The sequence below is a fragment of the Pseudopipra pipra genome, chromosome 1, assembly GCF_036250125.1.
Source record: "Pseudopipra pipra isolate bDixPip1 chromosome 1, bDixPip1.hap1, whole genome shotgun sequence".
Classification (NCBI taxonomy): Eukaryota; Metazoa; Chordata; class Aves; order Passeriformes; family Pipridae; genus Pseudopipra; species Pseudopipra pipra.
In genome coordinates this window covers 83,639,849-83,665,354 of record NC_087549.1, presented here as the reverse complement: position 1 = coordinate 83,665,354, position 25,506 = coordinate 83,639,849, and the positions used below count along the sequence as shown (strand labels likewise).

Sequence of the window (25,506 nt, the reverse complement as noted above, 5' to 3'; positions counted from 1 at the left end):
TATGTGGAGACAAATGGAAATGATGTGTTTTCTGCTGCTTGTCTGGGGGGAGCAAAGTTGTTTGGGCCACACCTGCTGCAAATTTTATATGCATATTGGGAAGTCTTGGGAGTACTGGACAGTGCTGTGGGATATCCAGATCAGAAATGCCAGAGAGACAATAAATGTTGCTTTGGCTCTAATATAGTCTGTTTAAATTATGTGATCAAATGCAATAACTTAGAATGAGCGTCTCATCCAAAGATTTGCTGTGGCTTAGCAGAGTGCCTAGGGAACAGGCAGGTAGATGCTTCTGGGGGCTGGTCACCCTTCCCCAGATGAATCACTTGGGCCTTCAACTTTGCCACAATCCATGGATATGTTTTTGTCATACCTGTTCCTGGCTACAGTTCAGGGTTCTCACCTTGACCCCTCGATGAACTGGATCAGAAACTCCGTCAGCCACAGTCTGACAGAGGCTTCAGCATAGTTTTAACTTCGGTCATGTGAGTTGTTCTAATGAAATTAAAGAGGGATACTAACAAGCAGGCTTGCATGCAAAGGGTTTAAGCTCAGGGCTGCCTCTCACAAGCCTTCCAGGGTGTGAACTACACATATTTTTTACTCGCATGGGGCTGAGAACAAATGCCATATCATGTTTGGGTTCCGTGCAGAAGAGCTGACCACACTTGGGACCAGCACTGGCAGAGTAGGAACAGTGGCGCCTCTCTGCTGGAGTTTTATGGAGGATTAGTTTGCACTTGGGACCTGAAGTCTTGCTAGAAACTAATGAAGCTTGTACTCCTAAGTGCTCAAGCCATCCTTTTGAGCAGAATTTAGTTTTCTAAGTCAGTGAAATATTTTTCAGACTGTGACCCCAATCAGTTGATGGTGCCTAGAGGATATGGGTCGAGAGGTATGCATGGACCTAGATGATGACCTGATCAGTTGATGTGACCCTACCAAAGACCCTGTGATTTGTGGTTTTGACCACATGGCTATTGACTTTGGGACCTGGCCTAAGGCTCCAGCCCTTTTAAGAGGAGTTCTTACATTGCCCTTTGTATACCTGTGTTTATTTGTCAGCCGGTTCTGCAGCCTTTCTGTACATCAAGATATTCAGGCAAGAAATTTCACTGACTTGAGCGTGGTTATTCAGCTGAGTAAATGGTGTGCAATCTGAGTTCAAAGCAGTAGATTTTGGGCATGAGTGCTCTCTTTTTGTGGAGCATGTGGGAAACTAGTTTCCAGAGCCTGGGATCTTGGCATGCCTTAAATTCTCTCCTGTTCTTACACTTTACCTCTATCCTGTGGGTGGGTGGGCTGGAAGTGAGATAGGAGACTGGGCTATCCTCCCCTTTACAGAAAGCAGCTCTTCCAGAGAAATTCCACAGCTGTTTCTGAGTCTGTCCGGAGTTGCCTGCCTGCTTTGTTGATGCTGTTTTCTGCTGCTGTACTGTGCTCTGTGATGGGAGCAGAGGAGTCCTTGGAACTGATGTAGCTCTGTAGCATGATCCGTGAAACTGAGAGGGGTTAGGGGAAACCCTTCCAGCTCTCATCGGTGCAGCATCTCCCTATGTCCTCGGCTGACAAGGGCTCAGCATTTGTTGATACGACTGCAGCAGAGCTGCCCCCTGCCTCAAAGGCACCTTTGGTGGCCAAGCACCAAAGGTGGGCTTAGGGATGCTGGGGATGGTAAGCAGAAGGATGCTGAAGTCTCTGGGGGTTGGTGCTTGTGAAGGAGAGGAGCCCCAGCTGCTTTCATAGTTAGAGCTGAGTAATAGTCCTTTAGCCTGACAAGGCATTTCACCCCTTTCAGATGCAAATCCCCTTGCCCTGTCTGTCTTCCTGCTGCAGAAATTGCCCCTCTGGAGTAACACCCAGATGTAAATGAGTTTGCAATTTGCCCCTTCCCACTCCAGATGCAAAACAGCTGGGCAGTTACAGAGCTGAACTGCAGTGTGTACTGTGCAGCTTCCAGGCTCGATTGAGCAAGGCATTGTTTTCTGGACCGTAGCAGAACATGGAAACACCACTAATCAAACACACCACAGTTTTCATCTGGTTTTATTTTATTTCATTTTAACTTAGTTTCCCCAGGAAATGAGCGCTTTTGTCTCCTGTTTGTCCGGTTTCAACCAGATTGCACCAGTGGTTGACAGTCTGGAAGATCACTAATTTCCCACTTGTGTTTGTTAAGATTAGTGGCTGGCTGGGAAATCTTTAAAGCATTGCTCTCTCTGACAAAAACTAGGCTGTTTACAGCTATTCTGTGTTCTGCTGATAGCAGCTGCCTGGCCAGGCATTGCATGTGTTGTGGTCAAACATACAGCACCTCTGTAGCCCTGGCCAATTTGCAGGGTGTGCTTGGTCTCCGGGGCATGGGTGGCTATGAGGTAACGTCGGAGGGAGCTGCAGTGGCTGCAGTGGAGGGGCAGGAGGACAGAGGACACAGATCTCCCACAGATGGGTCCCATTTGGTACTCTTCCTTGCAGCCTGGCTACCCTTTAGTTTGTCAAGCTAAAGCCACCTGAGATTTAATGTGGTGGGCACAGTTCTTCCAGACTTGGACTGAAGGAAGGACAAGCATCGACATTAGAAATAGGTTTCAGAGGTGTCAAGAACATTTGTGATATGCACATGCAGTTCTTCAGCCAGTGCGTGTTTTGATACCCTCTTTGTTGCTGCTGATCTTCAGACAATACATGCCTGTTGTCCTGGGGCATAGGGCGTGGTTCTTCAGAGATCACCAGTGTCACTCTCTAATATCAAAATGTTATGTGACACCTTAGAGGGTCAAGGTGAGTCTCAAACACCCTTATGCCACTCCTGTTCAGACAACCTGTGGTGGAGGTAAAAGCAGATGTGTCTGTCAAGGTGAGATGAAGGGAGGAACTGTGTAGCTGGGCCCATCATGGGTTATGGAGGATGTGGAGCACCAAGTCACGCCAACCAGGCAAAAGGAGATGTTATTCCCTTTCCGCACACACAAACTCTGCCTGTGAATCTCTGGCATCTGAATGCACTATTAGAGAAGTGTCACTCAGTGAAGGAAAATATCTCTTACTTCCCTTCCTCTCTTGTCCTTAGGCACCAACTCAGACCACTGGCATCTTGGCATGGTAGATGGCTGTGGTGAGAATGGACTCTTGGGCTTGGACAAGACATCCTGTGCAGGTCCCTCCTCTGGTGCCAGACACCCAAACTTCTGTGTCAGAAATCCTGAAGCAGGCAGTTGTGGGGTAAAATGTTGCTGCGGTACCATCTCTGCCTGTTGTTAAATGTATTGGGCTAAGTATATACATTTAGTGATGGTGCAGTGCCTTGTCTGTTAGCTTTTAAACTGAGCTGAGCAGGTTGCATGCCAGGAGGGAAGGATTGCAATGCTTTCATCACCACAATGGACTTTTCCATGGTGGAGCTTTTCCAAAAGATGTGCACTTGAAAGGGCTGGTATGGCCCAAGTTCCTGGGACACTGCAGGCTCTGCCTGACTGCACTTCAGGGGCTTGATAGCTCCAGGTTTTGCAGGCTCTTCTTTCTGAGGATGGGGAAAGATGGAAGTGAAACTTGCTTTGGTAGGAACAAAAAAGCGTGTAAAGCTTGTGGTAGTAGCTGCCAGCACCTGTTAGACAAGGTAAAAATACTGTTTAGAAGAAATGCTGGATGTATGTTTGTAAGTGGGGGCGTACAAAGGCAAATAAGACCTTTTAAAAAGCATGAAGCATGCATAGGGAGTGTGCTGTCAGACACACTGCCTCTTGCCAGCTAATACCATCTGCAAATAAAACAAGTTAGGTTGTTGCTATTGTAGCTGCTTACTCTCATGAAGCAGGGTGACCCAGACTTGTCTGATGCTGAGAAATATGTTGGCAATTTTCCTGAAGTCCAAGGTGTGCAGAGTAATTTACTTAAAAGACCCAGTATAACAATTATCTTCCAGGATGAACACATACAAGTGTAATGTTTGCTTGCAGTTGTATTTTATATGACACTCTTCCTGAAGTTGCTCGCTGACTGCATTCACCAACAGACACAGCCTGGAGATGATGGGCTTCTTCCTGACTTGAAGTTAGCAGCAGTAATTACACTTAAATAAGTTTTAATGTGGCAGTAGGAGGGATTTAGTGGCTTGGGCAGAAGGCTGTTAGTGGGGTCATTTGGGATCCAGGCCTTGGGAGCTTTCCTTCTAACCTTGGGCAAAGCACATCAGCTGCTTAGTACATCTGTTCTTAAAATCTGATTTGTGACAATTCATTTCAGAGTTGTTGATTGATGTTGGTCTTGGTTTCCTCCTCTGAAACAACCCCAAAATCCCCAAATGTTCGTGCATGGAATCGAAGTTTGAATATAAAGCCTTCCTCTCTTCTTCCTGCTCTTTACCTCAGATAAAGGTGGAAGAAAGAGAGTTTTGTGCACGGCCATCTACTGGAGGCATCAATCATGTTGGGAGTGGAGGCTGCCAGTTTTTCCACACGTTATTAATGATGAAAAGATATAAACATATGAATGCATAATTGTGTTAGATTTAGATTGCTTACAAAATAATGACATCAGGAGAACAATGGGGTTACAAAATCTGGCGGACAAAGCACTGAAGTGCCAGGACTAACATTGCAGAACTCCCCTTTGCATCTGCATTATGATACAATCTTTAATTCTGTAATTGCATCATTTTTTCCCTTTCACAGTGTCCCTCTTTCACTGGATAGGTAATTGCTGCCTAATTCATTTTCTCTTCCCCACATTTACTTTCTGCATGTGTCTCCACATCTATTTATTTTACACCCCACCCAGACCTTGAACTGAAGAGTGCTGCTTATTTCTTCCTGGGGGGCTTTTTCAGGTGGGGAAGTTCTTATTCTTGCAGCATCTCAGGTACAGGTACTGTCTTCATTTTCATAGCTGAGGAATGGAGTCAAAGTGATTGAAACACCTGCAATTTTGGCTGCCTCAAAGAGATACTTGGGGATGATTTTTGTTTTCTATTTGTCCCAGAGTACCTGGCATGACGTAGCAGTTCATCTGCTGGAAGCACAAGGACTCAGCTGTTAGTGTCGGCACTCTTGTAGATTAGCCCTATATGCCTTGGCTTTGCAGAGGGTGGGCACTGCCCCATTAGGGGTCACTTGAAGAAGAAGACTTGTTTCAGAGACTTGCTGAGCATCTTAAAAAGACTATGGAGCCAAGAAGGAGCCTGCAAGTGGTATGTCCAACTTCCTCAAGCAAGGTGGTTGTCTCTTTTTCTTCCTGCATTGCCTTGTTCACTAATCTTCCTGACCTCCACTGGGTGAGGCAGTGTTTGAGACAGCTGTTGCTTTTATCATACAACCTTATCTTTTTTCTCAAAGCAGTTGATTTCCAGGGCTCAAATGGTTTGTGATAATTGAATTGGAGACAGTCAATGCAGATGTATACAGGAGCTTGATGAAGGCTGTGTGTGTAGTCTTCATATGATATGTCTTAATTTTGAAATGATCAAGTTTGCAGTCTTTGTATTAAAAATTAACATTGCTAGGTTTAAATGTAATTTTATAACTGTACAAAGGGAAAGGGGAGAGATACATAAAAATTAGGCCTTGTCACATTAATCTGCAGTGGCGTGAGTAATCCCAAGGGCATAGACCTTTGGGCTGATTTCTGACCCATGAGATAAGGGCGTGCTGAAGAGCACTGTTTGGGTATAGATGGTGGTTGTTGATAGAGTGAGGCGATGTGCTCAGGGGGTCATCTGCTGCTGTGCTCGGGGGTTTTGCAGCCCAGAGCCAGGTTACCCTGAGATCCCATTTGAAGATGAGGTAGGCAGAACACTGGTGGTTCCCAAGTTCTCTTTGACTTGCCTGTGCTGTCCTGCTCTTCACTCTGTTGCAGTCCAGTTTCTCATCTCCTTAAACTCACCCTCCACAGTCCCGCCTCCTTCCCCTTTCTTCCTGTGCTTCCCTAACAGATGCCATCTGCTTCTCCCCGTGTTTTTGGGTACCATCACTGTAGCCTGTTACTTCCGATGCCACCTATCATTTTCCAGAGGTCCCAGGTCTAGATAACCTGGTAGGATTGTATACAATCTTGATTCCAGTTTAAATCTGTAATACTTGCTTGTTCAAACTGTAGGTGAAGGCCAGTCCAATACCTTTGATTGAAGCATTTTAGAGGATTCATCTTACTTCTAGACCAGAGCAATTACTGTGAGCATCCTCTGAGATCAAGCAATGGGTTAATGGGTGCTTTAGGCCAACTCTATATAAATAATATACATCTGAAGAAAATGCTGTGTTCTGCCCTGTTTCTCACTGTTTTGTTGTATGCGGTCTTGCTTGATCTCACCTACCTTCCGTGGAGTTGAACATGATAGTGAAATTACATCAGTTCATAGTGAGGAACGCTGGTTGCTTGTGCTTTTTTTGTTCTCTGGAACTGAATAGCAACATGATAGTGCAAGAAAGAGTGTGTGGGTTCTAGAGACTGGGCTTCCAGCTGAAATGCAAGTTGGTGCAGCTTGGCCACTTTCCAGAGAAGTGATGTCTGTAGTGTCAGCAAGTCATTAGATGTCTGCATGTCTGTCTTCTGACCAATTTACAGTGAGTTTCTTCCTACAGCTTTATTCAGAGGATGGGGAATGGTTAATAAAAACCTCACGCAGCAGCAAGAGGGGACAAAGTAGACATTTTTGGTTTTGTTCAAATGAGCATAACAATTGTCTTTCTTTATGTACTTTGGGCTTTTTTGTTTCATCAAACTAAATGAGGAAAAGTGGATATACCAGCAAAGAAAATATGTTTGCCAACAAAATCTGGCCTTGGAACAGACCAGACTGACCTGAAGTGAAACAGTTGGGACGACAATGATTTAAAAGTCAGACTTGTGTTCTTGGGAGTTTCTGATATAAATCATGACCATGATTGCTATAAACCATGTCAAACTAGATTAATAAAATAATGTCAGTGTCTTAAAACGTTTCAGATGACTCAACAGATTGTACATCTTTGCAAAATAATTAATAAGCCAGATGCTAAAAACTGGCACCAACTAGTTTTTCTCCTTGCATTGGCACTGTGTGTAAGTCCAAGAGGTAGGATTTGATTACTGAACTTCAAGTATTTGAAAAGGAGGGAGTATTAAAAGGACCATGGGACTGGTCTTCAGCTCTTGTCCAAAGGTACTTGGGGATCCAAGGACTTTGTCTAGTCTGTGGAATGTTACTGGGAGAAATGACTTGTATTAATGGAGAGTTCTACACATCTTACAGAGGAGGGAATAAGGTTTAGTTGGGAGAATAAAACCCAAAAACAAAACCAGAAAAGATTGCACGCCCATCCTAGCCATCTCCAGCCTGGAAGGGGTTGGTAAGCCTGCATGCCTGGGATTTGGTCTGAGCTTGGATAGGCTTCAGTTAATCCCTGACACAACCTTGTTGTCTCTATTTTGTGTGTGTGGTTTTCTTTTGAAGTAAGTATGTTTAGAAAGATCTTCAGGCACCAAAAGTTGCCATAGCTCCTCTGGGAAAGAAGTAGCTCCTCTGGGAAAGAAGTGGCTCCTCTGTGGGGTGGCCCCCATGTTAGGTGTGCTCCACTGGCCTCTCTTCACCCCTGGTTTGCCTCCTCCCTCTCCTCTTCCTCACAGCATCTGTGGTCAGATTCTGAGAGGCAGGGACAGGGCTTGCAAACAGCTGGCTCAGCAGAGGAGGGGGAGAGCCAGCTGATGCCACTATTAATATTCTTTCAAAATTGATGGATGAGACGATTATAAAATTGCAGAGGGAAGTGAAACTTAACGGATCCATGTTTTAATTGTATTGTGGATGTTTTTCAGCAGCCGGCTTCTGAGATGCAGGACAGATCGAGCATTTTTGTGAGGATGTTGATGTAGGCTGCAAAATGTATTGTTTTTAAAGAAAGAAAAAGAAAAAGATTGGGCCAGTCTGTTTTCCACACTCTGGTGCTCTCAGTCTTCTTCAGTTGTACTGTGTAATAGCATGCAATGACAGTAAATCAGATCTGAAATACTGTCCTGATGCATCTAGAGAAGAAAGTCTCCTGCAAGCACCTGTGGTGTCAAGGTGCCCAAGCCTGTGAGGGGTACCTAGGTTCTGGTTTTGTAATTTCCCCTGTGTGCCCTTCATCCCAATGGAAAGGAATGAGGATGCTGGAGCCATCTGGCTTGTGGTGACTGGCAGCGTGGGTCTATGTTTCCTCCATGCTGGCATGTCAGCCTTCTGGCACTGACACCTTCCTGTCCATAACACAAGGAAGATCCTTTTTCGGCTGATGAAGCCCTCCTGCTCAGTCTGCAAGAAGCAGTTGCATGCTGCATGAGGTTTTCTTCTAGGCAGGTGTTTTGTTTGAGTATGCTTCATCCACGATTGGATGAAAACATTCTCTTAAGTTTCATTTTAACTCAGGCTTTAACAAAATCAGTCTTCTTTGTAGTGTTGTTCCTAGCTTTTCTTTCCTCTGGGACTGAGAACTTCTCTCCACAGGCTCCTTAACTCAAACGTAACCTGTCATAATTCTGCATGTTTTGAAAAAGTACACATATAGGTGGTTTAGTAAAGAGAACAAAGTATCAGTCTTTTCTCTTGCCTCCTCCTGCTTTCTCCCAAGTCAAAAGCTGAGAACAGGACACCTTTCAGGAGTGGGCTCTTTAATTTAAAGTCCCAGTCGTAAAGTTCTAGCATCTTCATCAGACAAGCCTTCTGTTCCCATCAGCTGCAGGGGAAGTTGCTTAAAAGAAGGCGTCCTCCGGGGCTTGGAGTGGTGCTCTGTTTTAAAAGTGAATAGTTTGGGGTGGAGATGGTCTTCTGCCTCAGTGCTTTAGCATGCCTATTTTCTCCACCTCTCTCATACCTCTGTAAGGATTTCTGGGGTCCAATCTGGCTGTGAGGAGCTCTCCCATTTTCCCCTGCTTAAGCTCCCTGGGGCAACAACTGCAATTCCAGTGGTGAGGTTTAGAAATGGGTTCCTCTTGCTTCATTTCCTGCTCTGGAGTTGGTTGGTATTTTAATGGCTGTAAACTAAGATTAGGAGGGATAGCACACCAGGGAGCTGGACTGCTTCAAGAGGAAAAGTTTCTTCTTGCAGGCAGTAAAACAGGCTTGTGAGACGTGGTCAAGATCCCTGTGAGTTACAGAGGTGCCTTGGCTGATTAGGCAGTGAGTGGGGAAGATGAGAGTGGATCACAACAGCTTTCTTACATCCTAAAGGACACAAAATCTTTGCACTGTTTACTCTGAAAATATTCTCTCTCCCTTTCCAGAAGTGCACTGTTTACATGCAGGCAAACGCTGAGATTTTACAAGTGTACGTGCTTGTGCTTTTTGTGCTTTGGGCACAGCTGGCAATGCTGATAGGAGGGCTTCTATTGTACAGACGCTTGCTGCTTAGAAAGTAGAAATTTGCTGAGAGTGGCACTGGGAGCCCAGCAATTCTCCCTTCAGTGAGGCTGGGAACTGCCGGCAGCGGCTGAGCTGTGCTCGGCAATATGTGTGTGCGTGCTCGCAGCAGGACCAGGGGTGCTGAGGTGCTGGTGCTGTTACTTAGAATATTTCAATTCTTTAAGCTTTTTTTTTTCCTTAGCAATACTTTCCAAATATAATTATTTAAAAGAAAACCTGAATTATGCTATTTTGCAGATGATTGGAAGCCTGTTTTCTTCCTTTTGCCGTGGTAGATCTGTTAACATCAGTGACTGTAGCTGCAACTTGCTTGTCCAGGTGTAGCTTGTCTCTGCTTTTATGGGATCAAGGCTGTTATGGTATTTTTTGACCTGATTCTCACAGGATTTCCGTTTGTTTGCTGTACTGTTCTGTATGCCAGTTTCCCTGTAAATGTTATGAGAACTGGCAGTATGGGCCTGATGCCAAGGGTAAGGGGCTAATAAAAATACATTTATTTTTATTTTGGAAGCTCTTGCAATTCACACTTCGCTGGCAGGGCAGGTATGGTGTTTCACAGAAGAATTCCTTTCTCATCATTTTGATTTCAAAGTGCTCTAACAGGGTCCATCTGCAGCCCTAGGCAGGGCAAATGACACACCAAGGCCAGGATTCATTCAACAGCAGGAGATGGGGACACAGGTGGGTCTGGGGACACAGTAAATGTGAGTATGAGGTCTATCCAGCATAGCAGCACTGCTGTGGCATCCCTCGAGCAGGGTGTGATGGCCCTGGTGGGGGCTAAAACAAGGTCCTGTTTCTATTTTCTGAGTGCCAAACCAGTGCTGTAGCCATTCTGCTGTATTGCTTACTCAGTATTTTGTTCTAGGGAGCCTGAAGGTATGTTGCTGTAGCCGAACAATGCCTCCTTCGTGAGATCTGAGATGCCTGCTCTTGCAATATCTGGCTGTGTGATGTGTGCTGAGCTAGGGACAGAAGTGCTTGTGAGCCCTTACAGTAGCTGAGGGAGCTCTGGCTCCCGATCCATGGCTGTGCTCAGCAGGCTCCTGCCGTGGAGTGTGAGGTACATAGCGCTGTCACAACAAGGGTCTTTCAGCGGGACTTGGCAACTTTTGCACCCAGGACTGTGCAGTCTGAGGGCACAGAGTTTAAGCTGGAGAGATACTTGATGAGAGGTCAAGATGGTTATTTGCATTACTGATGAGATGATTAGTAGGTGGTGTTCGTGGCTCTCATTAGAGACCTGTGGAAGATTGGTATTAAACAGAAAAGATCTCTGTGTCTGTGTGTAATTTATGAGGCCTTCTGCTCAAACCTCCATTCATACGCTCAAATGTTCCACACTGGCAGTGGGGAAGAGAAACTGGAAGATGCTAATTATGTCCTGTGCTGTCAAATAGAAATAAAGGTGGCCGTGGCATGTGTTCTGCAGAGGCTTAGATGCTTCTCCATGTTGTGGATCAGCAGTGTACTGCAGGGCCAGTGTATGAAGAGTGCAGGGCAATCTGATTTTCATATCCTCTGTTTAGAACTGAAGATTGGCTTTCTTTATATAGAAATATCTGTATTTTTATAGGTGAAATCAAAGGGCCAGGCTCTTTGGTCCAAAACTGTTTGTTCTTGGTATTTGTCACGTGTATAGCTGACTGACTTAATCAAATGGAATATGCTTTTTCCCAAACCAGAAAAATTCCACAAAAAGAAATGTATTCCACCTATTTTTTTACTTTAAAAGCAAAATACAAAAAGATCCCTCTTCTCTCCTTCTCTCACCCTCTTTCTTCTATGTTTCTCTTAGTGGCAAAATGAGAAAAGTCAAAGCCTGAAGAAAAAGGTTTGGGTGGGCATTCACACATGTATGTATGGAGGAAAAAATCAAAATATATGGATGTTTCTGACTTACCACAGATAAGCTAGTGAAAATCAGTGATTTATGTAAATGTACTTCTATGACAAAGAAGCATTTAACAACTTGCAAGTTATTCCACTTTGTATTCTGTTGGTAGATAAACACAGGCTTAATTCTCCACTTACTTGCCCTTTCATATCCTTTTCTGACTTACAGAACAGTTGCATTCATTTAAAACTAGTCTAGGGTATTGAATAGCCATGTCTGGTTAATTTTCTTTTAGCTCATTAGCTTTTTATTTTTTTTTTTTAATGTGGCCACAACAGGTGGTGGCAACTCCTAGCTCTGAAGTGCGCAATGCTCTTCTTTGAGTGTCCTGACCTGCCTGCTGCTTAGCTGTCCCTGGATCACAGCTCAGGAAGCCTCCCTTCTCCATTTTGTTCATGACACACGTGTCTGAGCAAAAACCAGTAATGGCTTTCACAGGGTCTGAAGTCACAGGTGTGATATGATGCATACTTTTGAGATGTATCAGCTTCCCCCTTGTGTAAATCAAATCAAACAGGGTAAGGTGCGGATCCTGTTTTGTTTCAGCATGGCTTGCTTATTCAGTGGAAAGGATGCGTGCAGTCATCTAGATGGATGAAACCATCTTTGAGCGTTTCGGTAATATCACACATGACAGAAATTCTGAGCTTCTCTGTGTGAAATACATCTCTTCCAAGAGAGGAGAATCCTTGACAGTACTTTCAAAACCTATTAGGAAATTGTGGGTTAAATAATTACTCTATTTCCACATTAACGTTTCCGTTTCTTGCCACTTTTCCAATTGTGGCAAGATTTGCAGGTAAGAAGCTGAAAAAGAAAAGTAATATAAGGGGGCAGTTGGTTTGTTTGGGGTTTTGTTTGTTTTACTTCTTGTCTGCATCTGACTCCTGGCAGGGTTTTGTGACCTTCAGTGGATCTCATCAGTGTTTTCCATTCAGAGTCCCCCAGGCAGACAGAAACCTACACGGCAGAGCACTGAAAACTCTGAACTGCCCAAAAGGAACAGCATCTTGCACCAGCTCTTCCTCTTTCCTCCTGTGTTGGTGAACACTGAGGGGCGTTGTTTAAACCAGGTGAGCTTTACTGCAAAAGGAAAAAAGAAAACAACATGAAACCTTAAATGTTTGGAGATAACTATGAAGAGGACTGATCACTCCTGTAGCTCCTCAGGACAATCCTGCATTTATTGCTGACCTTATTTCAAGACATTTTTAAAGTTTTTGGAGTTCAGCTTCATCTGAAAACAGAACAGTGGTTTGGTTGTAGTACACCTAGGAAGTGGGGGTTAATCTTTTGTGTTAGGATACATGTGTTTAGACTCTCTTCAGCTTAAATATTCTTGCAATATTCTCAAAGTGAAAACTGGGAGTCACCTAGGCATTAGCTGAAGAAGAAAAGGTCTTAGACCACAGAAGTCATAAACAAAAGAAGTGCAAGTTGCAGTTCTTTACTGCTGCATAAAAGAAAACTACTAAATATGTTACTTTGGTAAGCAAACCAGTTTGTGAACTGTATTGTATTATTTTTTTTGTAAATGTTCCCATTTCATCAGCTCCTGTTCTAAGATAGGTTTCTGGCACCTTACCTACTGCAGCCAAAACTGTGGAGATTAGCTCAGTTAGAGCCTGGTGCTAAATAACACCAAGGTTGTGGGTTCAATCCCCATATGGGCCATTCACTTAAGAGTTGGACTCTGATCCTTGTGGGTCCCTTCCAACTCAGAATATTCTGTGATTCTGTGAAAAATGTAGAAGAAAGAGGTTTATCAGTACAGCAGTTTCAGCGGATTGCGTGGAATCTCAAACTGGTTATTAGGTCTTTGAATTATTGGGTGATGTATTTGGTAGCTGGTATTCTGTATCAGAAGTACATAATGTAAATAAATTTGATTAGAATAGTGCTCGTACACTTTCTGTCAGTCTTTCGACTATATTTTCCTAGTTGTGTAAAGCACAAAACTTCGGGTATTGGCAAAATCTCTTCCTGTGAATGCTTTTCCTGTAAAAAGCTGGTGCAAAGTAGTTCTGTCCTGTCAAAGGGAATGACTAGTAGGTGTACTGCACCTCTCAAATCCATACAGGTCTCTGTGCCACTTTAAAGGATGCATGCTGATGATGTAGTTGTTCCTTCATCACAGTTCAAGGTTCCCTCTTTCGCTGTGCCTTGGCTGCAACTAAAAGGCCCGCTTACAGATCTTACACTGATAGAGGAAGGTAAACGTAGCATCCACCTGCCCTTGCTTCTTAAGAAAGGGTACTTAGCATCTGGGAGGCACAAATACCATATTGCAACCCTTGCTCTCCCCAGGAAACCTGAAGCAAATCAGAAAAAGCTAGAGAAGTGGGGTCCTGTAATCCACACAGCGTCTGCCTCCTAGGTCTTAGCGCAGTGGCTTTTTGAAAGCAATGAAAATAGATGGCCATATGCCCAGTGCAAGAACTTATTCACTCCACTGTATTTATTTTTATAGTGAAATTGCATTTTCATATCTCCGTGAGAGAGACTGTAGCGTGATACAAATGCAGTGAAGCATTTCTTTCTGTGGACATAGCGACTTGGGCACAGATGTGATGAAACTTGCTACTCTCTTCATGAAAACACATTGAGCTGGGAATACTGCTGTTTTGCATCCTCTCTAAGGAAATTTGGCAATGCAGTTGTGGTGGATGGAGATTGTATTTCTTTACGCTCCAGATCGACATTGTTATACAAGAAAAGATGGTTGAACAGGCATAGCTTCAGTGAAGTGTGTCCATGATTTCAGTGAAACATGGGATTCAGAACCACCTAGAAAATAAGAGTATTATTCAATGGAAGTTTAGTTTTACTTTTCAGTGACTCAGGGATGCTAACACTAAAGATTTGAGTCATGTTTCTTAAAGATGTTTTAACATGACTTTCAAAGTTATAGGTACATTTCACTGCTTTGAAATTAATATGCATGTAAAAGCCTAAGAGTACAAAGTCTGTGCTTGTGAATTGGGCAGTTAGTGGCTTGGCCCCACCTGCATTTTGTGTTTGCATGCAAAATAATTTGTATTAGCAGTAGAGCATTCCGTGTGCATATAAAGTGTGTTACAACTAGTCTACACACAACCAAAGTAGGTCTGAGAAATGTAGGAGGCCATGTAGGTAAGCCTGGCTACTTGCTAGAGCTCACTAGATTGTGTCTTGTCTTAAAAACAGAAGAGGGAAAAACAAGACAGAGGTGAGATAGTGGGAGTTACGTGGTTGTAGTTAGGATCCAGTCTGCTTCAAGTAATGCAGTGTGCTGTTGATGTTAGAGAATTACACAGGGCTCTGTTTCAACTGATCTCCAAAATGACTCAGTGTAAGAACTGAGGTCATGTGGATTATTTTTAAAAGACCTGTTGGACTAATTAGGCTATGCTATATGGCATAGTGTTAGTTAAGCATGCCCAGAGTTACTGATAACAATTCAGCCTTTAATCTTCTGCTGGAAGCAACTTCCCTTCAAGATTCAGAGATGTACAGCAGTTGTAACATATAAACCCCAAAGCATTATAGAAATTAAGGGGGAAGGAAAGAAACTGCGTAAAGTAGAAGGGGAATTAATTATATGACAAGGGACACACTGAACAAGCAGATGGCTCAGTGTTGCAGGGAACAGATAGGTTGCATGAGTGTTTAGTGACTACTTTGACTGAGTCTGTTCATGTGCTTATAATATATATCTATCTCTAAAAATTTGTGGCTGCTGTGATTATGTATAATGGCTTACTATGTAGTTGTTTGAACAAGGCAACAGAGAAAGTAAGACTTCAGACTCTTGCTTCTTTTGTTGGTTGCAAACATTGAGTTCCTCTTTCACCAACTCCAGACTCCAAATGTTGCTTGTATGTTATCTGTATTCTCCCTTGCTTCCTGCTTGCTCTCTGTCCCTACCCACCTCTGGCCCCTGCCCTGGCCTCCATCTCCTGTAGGGAGTCCAGTATCTTTTCTCCTGTTCCTTTCTCCATCCTCTTCATACCCTCTGTTAATCTTCAGTAACACGGATGTAAACCAGGCAGATTTTTAGTTCCCCATTAATTTTTGTAGCATATGTATTTTTGAATTTTTTTTAAATTTAAGAAAGGTGTTTGTCCAGTGTTTGTTTCCAGATAGTGTAAATGATGGGTGAAGACCTTAGAAAAAGAATATTTCTACAAAGAAACTCTTAGCATAAACCTTGCCAAATTTTATGTGGCTGAAAAAAGTTGTCTCTTGACCCATAATTCCAGAGAGGTAATTTTATTGAGGTTTAGACTCAGGTTTTATATTGTAGGAAGTCTGTGTCCACTAAGGAAAGCCATCATCTCTTACATACTGTTGACTGTCCAGAGGCAAATTTCAAGTCTGGAAGTGTGTGTCCATGTGCTAGTGGGAGGGCTCTGTCAAAATTGGGTGTTTGTACTGCCAGACCAGGGGGCAATGTGATCAGATGAGCCAGGACATGCAGTGGAATGATTCCAGTGGTTTTTGACAATTGCAGGAAGACAGAGGACTACCTGACTTCACAAAGCCTGCTGGGCAAACATGTTGAGCCAGCAAAAGGCTTTGAAGAAATGCTGTTTTGTGCCCGTGGTATGTATGGATGGTATGTTGGATGCTTAAAGACCATCTTTGCTTTTGTGTGACATGTCGGCCCTGTGCTGGCATAGGTTACAGGGTGGCATTGGATGTCCCAGCACAATGTTCAGCGTGGTGTTCTTCCTCTAGTTCAAGATTTTTGATTGGATTTTGATGCAGAAGAAATAACCCCTGCTGTCAGTGAACCACGAGGGGGTACAATGTTGTATACAACATGTCCCAAGAACGTGGTATTCCAGATTAGCAGTGGTGGCCAGTGTTGGGTCCAGAGCAGTTCTTTCCTTTTCAACAGTGCCTGGTGTTGGCACAATGTAGGCTAAACTTATGCTGCCTGAATACCATCTTAACTAACTTCTTGTTCTTTGGTACTATTCAGTCTTCCCAGCATAGACAAACATCACTGCATTTATCCTCTTCAAGGGCTGTTTTTACTTGCTGCTTTTTTTCTTTCTTCACCCTTCCCCCCCACCCAGTGACACCTTGAGTAATGTTTCATTGCCATGCAAAAGGAGGAAAGCACATTGTCAGCAGCCTACTTCAGACAGAGAAATTTATATCTGTGAGAAGCATTATGTACAGAACAGCAATTACTCAGATCATCAATATTTATATAGCAGATAATAGTTGTCATGGACAAGATGAATATTGTCACAAGAGCAATAGCTGAGGGAGGGGGATGCAAAATATAATTGTTAGATTTCTTTAAATGGGATAATTATTTAACTTTCAAGTGATTGGTGAATACAGCTTAGAGTCTGAATTAAATATCCAGTGGGAGTTCATCAGCTTGTAGTAGGTAAAGGAAATGCCCACTCCTGTCTAAGCTCATGTCACATAGTGAAAGCTGCCTGGGATGTTGTCCTTTAGATATGGCTTAAGCTGAAGGCAATGATGGGGCCCTCCGAGAATGAGGAATCATATAAAATAACAAAAAAGTAATCAAGCAACTTGTTTGGAAAATTAATTTTTGTTATGTCTGCCATGGACAGACACTAGTGGTTGAGATGGAGACGTGGTTGCATATTCCTTGATTTTAAAAGCATACTCCGGTGTTTGGTGAAACATGGCCATCCTTAGGGCAGATTTTTTACCACAGCTTTCCAACATCCTGCCTGCCAGTTGATGTGCCTCTGGCTGCCTTGGCGCTGCCTGACTGGACAGGCAGCCCAGTGAGTCCCTGTCTGACCTCCTGGCCAGAGGGACAGCCTAGGTCGTGGCTTCCTGTTTGCACAGGAGATGCAGCTTCTGATTTCTCCAAAGAGAATGCCTCCCCTCACCCGCCCTTTTTAACCTTTTGTATGGCAGCATGATAATTTGAAGAGCTTTCATTGACTAGCAAGAATGCTAGCCTGTTCTGTTTTTGAGACATATTAAATCAAAAACTAACTTCATGTGGGCTGTTTGCTACAGGCAGTTTATTTACTGACTTTTTTCTTCTGCTTGTGAAATGCCTCTGAATAGCTCTATTTTTTGTTTACACTCACTGACCCTTCAGATGTGACTTCAGATGTGTATTTGAAACCCTGTAACCCCCTGACTTCTCTCAATGAGGAGGAAGAGCGGATGGGAGCACTTTGTTCAGTGTTTAGCTCAGCCGGATTGGCTGTCATTTGTAAGGTCAATTACACGGTTTTCCAAACACTAAAGCAACATAGGAACATTTTCAGCAGAGTAGATCCACAAAAGACCTTAACTACTACGGTATCAAGCCTCTGGGCACTGTATGCTATGGGATGCAGGTAACAAAGCTTCTTTTGCAATTCTAAGAGAAAAGTTGGCCCAGGAAACCTGGCATCCCAAATCAGGAGACACATGAACTGGCTTCAAGGGAGATTCAAGAGGAGGACTTCTAAGCCGGCAGCCCTCTTTCTGTTCCAGGAAAACCTGCTGAACTTCTCCTTTGTATTCCTTTCTGGAGTTAGGTGCCTTCTGCTGAGCTGTAAGCAGTGATGGAGCTAGTGTTGCTCTCTCTTGAGTTAGATCTGATACTCAGCCCAAGGGAAGCTAAGACTGAACTCCCACCTTTGTCTGGAAGCATTTGATCCTGGATCTTTTTATCTTCATAGTTAAAACCATTAGACTGCCTGGATTTTAGCCTTTTTCCAAATGAATTTTTAATATAAAATAATTAAACATTCATTGGAGCAGGGACGGGAACCTGCCTTCCCCTCACACTCGCTTTTCCTTTCTGACCTGGATATTGAATTATGCACTTCAAAGTGGAATGGGGTTAGGAGGAGGCATTAGTGGAGCTCTGCTGAACTACTGAAATTCCTGGTACTTAAAACTTTCATCTGGAGAAGGGAAAAGAATATTATAATTTAGTCAGGTTCACCCTTAGTGAAAGAAAGTTTTCTTCTGCCATGAGCATACCCAGGTTCATGTGTGGGTTCACCAAGTCTGTCATTTGCATGTGGCTTGGGGAAGCCCTGACCCTGTTGCACACAGATTAATTTGGACAGAAGGCTTGTTTGAAACTAAATTTAGGCCAGTTTAGATCTTGCTATTGCCAGTAAAACTGAGATGTCCATTAACAGCAGTATTAATAGTTCAGATGCTTGTTCCAGTGCATAACTCTGTTAATAGAGGTGCTTTCTAAATTGTAGACCCAGTATTGCAACTATGTGTGTTTAAACTTCTTCTTAGGTAGTACCCCCTAGTTTTTTTACTGATAGTAGTATAATCTTTGCTCAGAATTTAAGCTTGTGATCAACAGATCAACAGGTTTACTTTCTTAGTTATCTTCTCCAGATCTCTTTGAGGCAGCTGCTGTTGAGACACTGTTGGAGAACTACCTCCAAAAGTGTTAATTTAAGCAATATCTTCCTGCCTGAGGTTCTGCCTTGAGGGAAAGTAAGCACTAGCCAGCTCTTGGAGAGATTGCTGCAATTCTCAAGCCAGCCCTGTGATGGACACATGCTTACACATTCATTGCTTCTCCAGGTGTATTGCAGCTCAGAATAGCTCTTTTTTCTTTTTTTTTGGTGTAAGGAAAAGAAAACAAAGGACCATTGAAGAAAGAAGGTTATCAGCACTACTGATACTCCAGAATATTGAATTGTGTTGAAATAATGAGTTTGTTCATCAGGCGAGGGTGTTTGTATCTAATTCTCTGAATATTTTTTTTTCATTACAGCAACTTGCACAGGGATGATGATGAAAAGGATTGCTTTCCCCTCATGTTTGATGGGGTACTTGTTGTGTTTTGGCTGTCTTGTCCCATTACTAAGCCCTGACATACTTATATTCTAATTTCAGGATGAGGTGTTAGCAGCATGAGGAAATGGGGTGTTTGCAGCATCCAGAAGCCATGCGCCCCTCTAATTCCGTTTCAATGCAGTGTCAAGCACTGGGGTACCACCATGAAAACTATACATCAAGGTCTTTTTGTCATACTGGTGCAAACTAGCTAAAGCCTTGAGGGGTTTTGATGAATAAGGGTTTAAAGATCCAATCCTGTGTAGTGGATTTCTTTTAAACTGAAAATGGGAAGAATTGCATGGCAAAGGATGGAGTCAGGGATATATTGCTACAGGGCCTCAGGAATGTTCTTGGAGCAGAAAAATCCCTCCTCCTTAGCTTCTGAGTGGTAAATGGGTGAAGCCGTTTATCTCTTCAGTTGGCTTTACAGCTGGTTTGAAGATTTGCCCTACATTGCCTTCTGGAAGAGTTTTTCTGCATCCTAATTTTGTTAAAGTTCATTGGTTTATTTTATGGAGGGAATAAAATCCCCAAACAAATCTCCTTTCACTGAAAAATAGAATTGAAGGGTTAGGTTTTGGAATGCTAGCAACATCTCCCATGGGAACTGTAACTAGCATACTTTATTTTCTCACTTGTCTCTTGGGGCTTGGTTTTATGGCTGACTTCCATTTCCTCTTTTCCATGTTTAGTTACCACTGTGGTTATGGGAGATGCAGACTAGCTGGGAAGCCCAGTTCCTGTTGGAGGTTGAGAACATGGGTCATCATGTATGAAAGTACCTCAAGCTGTCATAAGCAGCATTTCACAGTTCTAAAAATGGGTTGCCAGATTTCCAATATTTAGTAGAAAGGCAACACTTCCCTTAGTATAGGTGACATAGCTGTTAAATTTCATGTAATTCATAAGGCGTTCATTTGAAACACTAAATTTTCATGAAAACTTACTTTTCTCTATTTTAAATCAGCTTCTTGGCTTAATTTGTGAGCACAAAATACCATTTTTAGGGGCTTGTCCCGCAGTAATAAAGTGTGATTCTAGGATACTGGAGTTCAAAGTATAGCAAGTAGGAGATGTGATTTGATTTGTCTGAGGAGACCTCTCATTTGGCATAAATATTTCTGAAGTGTGGAATGGAGATATACTGGAAACAGGAATAAAATACTCTTCAGACTTCAGATTTTACTTTCTGAAGTAGATTCCCTTCTTAAAATAGAAATCAACAGAAATGGTGGAATTCTGTTAATTGATCAGACTGATAATATAGTCAGTCTGTGCAGTAGGAAATATGTCAGTGTATGAAGTTTAAGGATGCCTAGAAGACAGAAGCTGGTCAGCAATAGCAAATTAGTGAGAACTCAGTGAAGTTGTTTTACTTCTAAATTTGTTTTTAATAAACAGTGAGCTATTTTTACGGGACTGTTTACAACTGCTACTGTTATGGTTGGCTAATTAGCAACATCCTTTGGAAAAAAACCCCCTGACCCTCCTGAAAGTCTTCAAACATACAGAAACGGGTTTTTTAATTCTCTCAATTTCACTGTGTCTTCTACCTTTCATCTTGTGATCTCTTGCAAGCTGCCACTCTCCCTGTTTGTGCAACTTCTACAGAAAACCCAAGTAATAGCAGTTGAAAGGGAATTTTAAAATAGATTATGAAATCTAGGGCATGTCAGGATAAGTTTGAGGTGGTCTTAAAAATCCAGTGGTTGTCTTTTTTGAAAGCTTTTGCTGAATGTTTGAGATTTTAGCCTTCCTCCTCTTTATCTAAAGGTCAGGAAGACTGAGGCTTTCCTCTCAGACAGTGCATGTCAGATATGTTGGCATTTGGGAATGGCCCAGGACTGCTTGAGGAGCGACCTGTTTTCCATTGGAAGGATTCCTGGGCAAGTCTAGCCCAGATCTGCTCTTGAGAACAGTTACTGAGTCATACGGAGGGATAAGTGGCAGAAGGAAATACTGGCAGAGCTGGACCCAAGCTGGTTTTCACAGCTGTCTGATTTACAGTCTATGTCTCTTGTGATGCAGCCACATCCCTGATACAAGGTGGTGTGAGCTCCAGGGCTATTCATGGTCTCACCTTGGTAATGAGGAGTTATTTGAAGAAAAGTTAGAATTGTGTGTCACATTTGCTTTCTTCCTTAATTCCTTCTGATTGGAGTCAGTGTGACCCAAAAATAAGTGGCTGTGTTTGGTGAGGGGCAGGGGAAACATGACTCCACAAGTACAGGAACTTTATGGTTGTAGCTCTTGGAGGAGCTGAAACTGGCTGAAACTCCTTTGTGTGGTCCATAGGAGAAACTCTTATCTTCTATGTTAATGGGTGGTTATGAAATGAGAACAAAAAAATTAAAGATCATGCACTAGCAATTTAACAAAGTGATAAGAATTTACAACTTCGTCTTTTAATAAAAGTATTATACTGTTGCGTTTTCAAACGAGGAGGATACAGAGGTAGCTGTAACCTGTACACATACATTTTTGAATGAGGATATAATGCTGAGTTGGAATTTTTCAATTCACTCCTTTACAGGTCTCATTTTCTAGCACTGATGCTCGTTTCTTTTGTGTCATTTTAAACAATACACAGTAGCATTTTTCCATCAGCAAAGGCCTGTGCATTTCAGTGACCTTTACTGCTTTCTTTAGAGGGGTTATGCAATCAACATAAGGGAATGAAAATATTTTTTTTTTTCTTAAAAGAGGTCTGATGCCTGTATTCTTATGGTTGTACAGCTGACATTTAGGCACCTGTGTTTTGCACCTGCACTCTATTTTTGAGGAGCCTGAAAGTCTGCTTGCAAAATCTGAGCTCATTTGTGAAAATCAAGCTAAAAAAAGAATATAGGTGGATAGAATTATGGTCTTTAAAGCAAGAAGCTCGTGTTCTAATGTTTTCTCTTTGGTCCTCCACCTCCATTAAATATATGATATTTTCTTTTAAATTTAAATTCAGAACTTACAAAGGGATTGACCCTTTTTGTGCCTATTGACTAGTTAGTGCCAGAGAATTTTGCATGCCTTTCTGAAATTACTTGCAATGCACTTGCCTACATTTTGCTGCCTGGGAACCTTAAAGCTCCCAAGAGTCCACACTAAGTCTGGTCTCTTCTCTAGAGAGAGGTTGCTCATTAGAGACGGCAGTTTATTGTACCTAACAGCAAGGAGAGTACAAAAGCCTCATCACCCCTTAGGAAGTTCTTGGGAAGTTCTGCTTCCCAATCAGGTAGGTGGGATATTGAGGAGAGCATCCATGCATCTGTTCAGGGACATCTATGGAAACAGGAAATCCAAATAAGTTCTTACAGCAACAATGTGTAACTTACTAACTTGGAAATACTTCTGTTGCCTCATGATAATCACCAGACAGTTACAAGCTTCATTGCTGCTCAGTGTTAAGATTGGTGTGGGTGTCAGTTATGCTTCATGACTTGTTTTTCCACGGGTGAATATTTTATGAGCCAAATCCACATTGGGATAGCAGCTAGGAAGGCAGAATAAGCAAGAACAGTTGCCCCATTATTTCCATGCCATCAGCCCATCTTTGTGTATTAAAAAATACTTGCTCTAAAAACATGTTTTGAACAAACTTTTGTGCAGCACATATAGTACATAAACCTGGAGCTGAATTGTGCCTCTTCCAGTGGTTGATGTTAGTGAACCATTAAGACAAAAGGTGTTTATTACTTGTGAGGAAATGGGTTTGGAATTCTAGATATAGAGGAATTTCCTAAACACAGTGGATATCGTGGCATTGATTGTGGGCCCTGTTCTGCAAGAAGGGCACATTACTTTGGTTTTATTTGTTTCTCGTATCCACAGATATGACCTTAAACTTTTGCAGTTTTGTGTCTATTTATATTTGGGGTCAATTTGGGGGGAGGGGAACAGAGAAATGCCAGTGATCCACTGACATATACAGGAGAGGAAAGGAAATTACTTTCTGACAGATCTTTTCTGCTATTTCCACATGAGCAGATGGATCCCATGGTACAGGTTTGCCTTTAAGGAGAGTTTAAGCAGTAAATACTTTGCTTTTTGCAAGAGGGCTGGTTACTCTCCATATTTGTATAGCTTTTAGGTAATTCATAAAGACTTCTGATAAAAATGCAGGCTTTTTTTCCACCTAGTTGTATGACCTTCAGTGTTTTTAAACTCTGAATTTTTCCAAGGGAGAACAATGTGGGAGTTGCATCTTTGTCAACTGAACCAATTAATTAACTCTCTAGGTGTTGACTGCTATGCTTAGTGGCTAGAGTTGGACAAAACAACTGACTTGCACAGTTTTTCTTTAAAATTTCATTTTCTAAGAGAATGGCACAATCTTTTCTAGGTTTAAGGATACTACCTCCTATCTCCCCTAAGTTGCACAGTGTTTTAAACAGTTTTAGACTGAAGGATTAGGGGTTTCCAGCAAGAGCAAAACAAGCAGTTGCTCTTACATTTAGATGAGAGATGCAAAGACCAGATGGGCCACAGCTTTTAGGTGGATTTATTTCTTCTGGCTGATAAGACTTCTAGGCAGAGGCTTTACTGACAGTCAGTGTTTGGAAGAAGTGCCAGTTTGATTGACTTTTTGATATGAGAGGAGCGCAAGTGTTGGAGCAAGACAGAAGGCTCAAAGGAGGTTGGGAATCTTCACCGTGCCTCGAGGAACCATCTGTAGCGACACTTCCTAACTATGCAGGTGAGCATGGTAGCTGTTATGTATCTGTAGGGCACAGCTAAAAATAAACAGAAGGGAAACTGGTTTCCTAATTGTTGGGGGGTGTTTTTTGTTGATTGTGCTGTCTTAAAGCAATAAAAGCCAGCATTATTTCAGCTATATACCATGTTTGGAGGAGTGTAGGAGAGTGGTGGGAGGCTAAGTAAGACACTACCACCTCTCTGTGCACAAGGTGGGAAAGCAACTCTACCTGCCCAGTGAGAGCTCTCCCCTCAGTCAGGGCGCGAGTAATGATCTCAGTGCTTTGGGTGTGCTGGTACCCTTTCTTGCTTCTGGAAGTGACCACACAAGGTGCACCTCAGTTTGCTGATATATCCCATCCAGCACCAAGGTAGAAGCTAGGACTGGCAGCATTTATCCCTGCTGTTTGGGAGGGCTGGGAGAGTGGGGGGTGGAGACAATCATCCTAAACCAAAACAAACCTTCTGGAGGGTGCTAAAGCAGTAGTGGGACAGCCGAGCAGAACTGGGTTTCTTGATCTTGCGAGCCCTGGTGCTTAATGGTTTATATTCTGGAGTGCCACCTGCTGGCACTTGCTTTTTTTGCTCTCTTTTTTCTGGAGGCAGCTGCTCCAGAAGATGAGAGCTCTGAGCAAAGAATGTGAATGTTAGTAATAAGAATAAGAGTACTAATTATTTGTATTGATCTTTATATTATTTCTTTATATTATTTCTTTTATATTATTTCTTCAAGGATCTTGTTTATTGGCAAAGGCCACACTCTGGCAGGTGTTCTGCAAAATCGGCATGAAAGTAACTGGCAGAGGCTTCACTGCTTAAAAAATAGAGAGCACAGTGTGAAGGAGTGGTTTAAAAAATAGAAAATGATTTTTCCAATCCCTGCTGTTATTTTCAAAATATGAAGCAATTTTTTCTTTATGTCTCGCTTTAGTAATATGTTTTGATCATTTCTGTGGTTGGCAGAAAAAACCCAAGAGCAGCAATCATTACAGTGAAAGACACCTGACAGTGAAGGCACTTAAGCAAAAGTTAGGAAAACACTGACTCAACTCTAAAAAGTAACAATTATATCAGTAAACTAAATAATTCTGAAAACCTTTTGGCGGGAAAGCAAGGGATGTTGTACTTTGTGGCACAATGTAAATCTGGATCTGGAGCTGAACATTTTTTTCATCCTAGTCAAGAATTTGTTTGGCAGTAGAAAAGAGGCAATTTTTGCTTCTGTTTTGTAACACTGATTTTTCTGTCTGTGTGTCAAATCCTCAGTGGCCATAAGTCAGTGTGGTTCCTTTGGCATTGGTTTAGTTGTGTACATTGAAGTTTCCAGTGTTCAGCGTGCCACTGTAAAATCGTACACAGTTATAATACTATAACAGAAAGAACTCAACTGCGTGGAATCTGGTCCAATCCTGCATAGATGCATAAAGCTGGGTGTATGTACATCATGTCTTCTTAGACAATCTATTCCAGTGCAACACCTTCTAGAATGACAATGCAGACTTTTTGCATTTTCCCCTTTCTTTGAGCAGTCCCTAAGGTGCCTCTTTGGCTCTTAACTGCTATTCTGTGTGATGTTGCATGGAACAGAATCACAGAATTGGTTAGGTTGGAAGAGGCCTTTAAGATCATCAAGTCCAACCATTAACTCAGCACTGCCGTGTTCACTGCTAAACCATGTTTCCAGTTGCCAGATTGACACATCTTTTAAATACCTCCAGTGACTCCACTACTTCCCTGGGCAGCTTGTTCCAATGCTTGACAA

The 25,506-nt window shown here is 42.5% G+C and overlaps 1 protein-coding gene across 7 annotated transcripts in view; it reads left to right on the top strand.

The window, feature by feature from the left end:
* Positions 1–25,506, top strand: part of RNF152 (ring finger protein 152) — a 43,435-nt gene that overhangs the window by 1,794 nt on the left and 16,135 nt on the right. For 2 of the 7 annotated variants that reach the window (XM_064662385.1, XM_064662396.1), the window contains exon 1: positions 10,106–12,340. The exons of 4 other annotated variants lie outside the window; for them this stretch is intronic. The gene's annotated coding sequence lies outside the window, so the exon portion shown is untranslated. Of the gene's footprint in view, positions 1–10,105; positions 12,341–15,832; positions 15,852–25,506 lie in introns of those variants that run through there. One more of the 7 variants, XM_064662426.1, reaches the window with a different exon arrangement.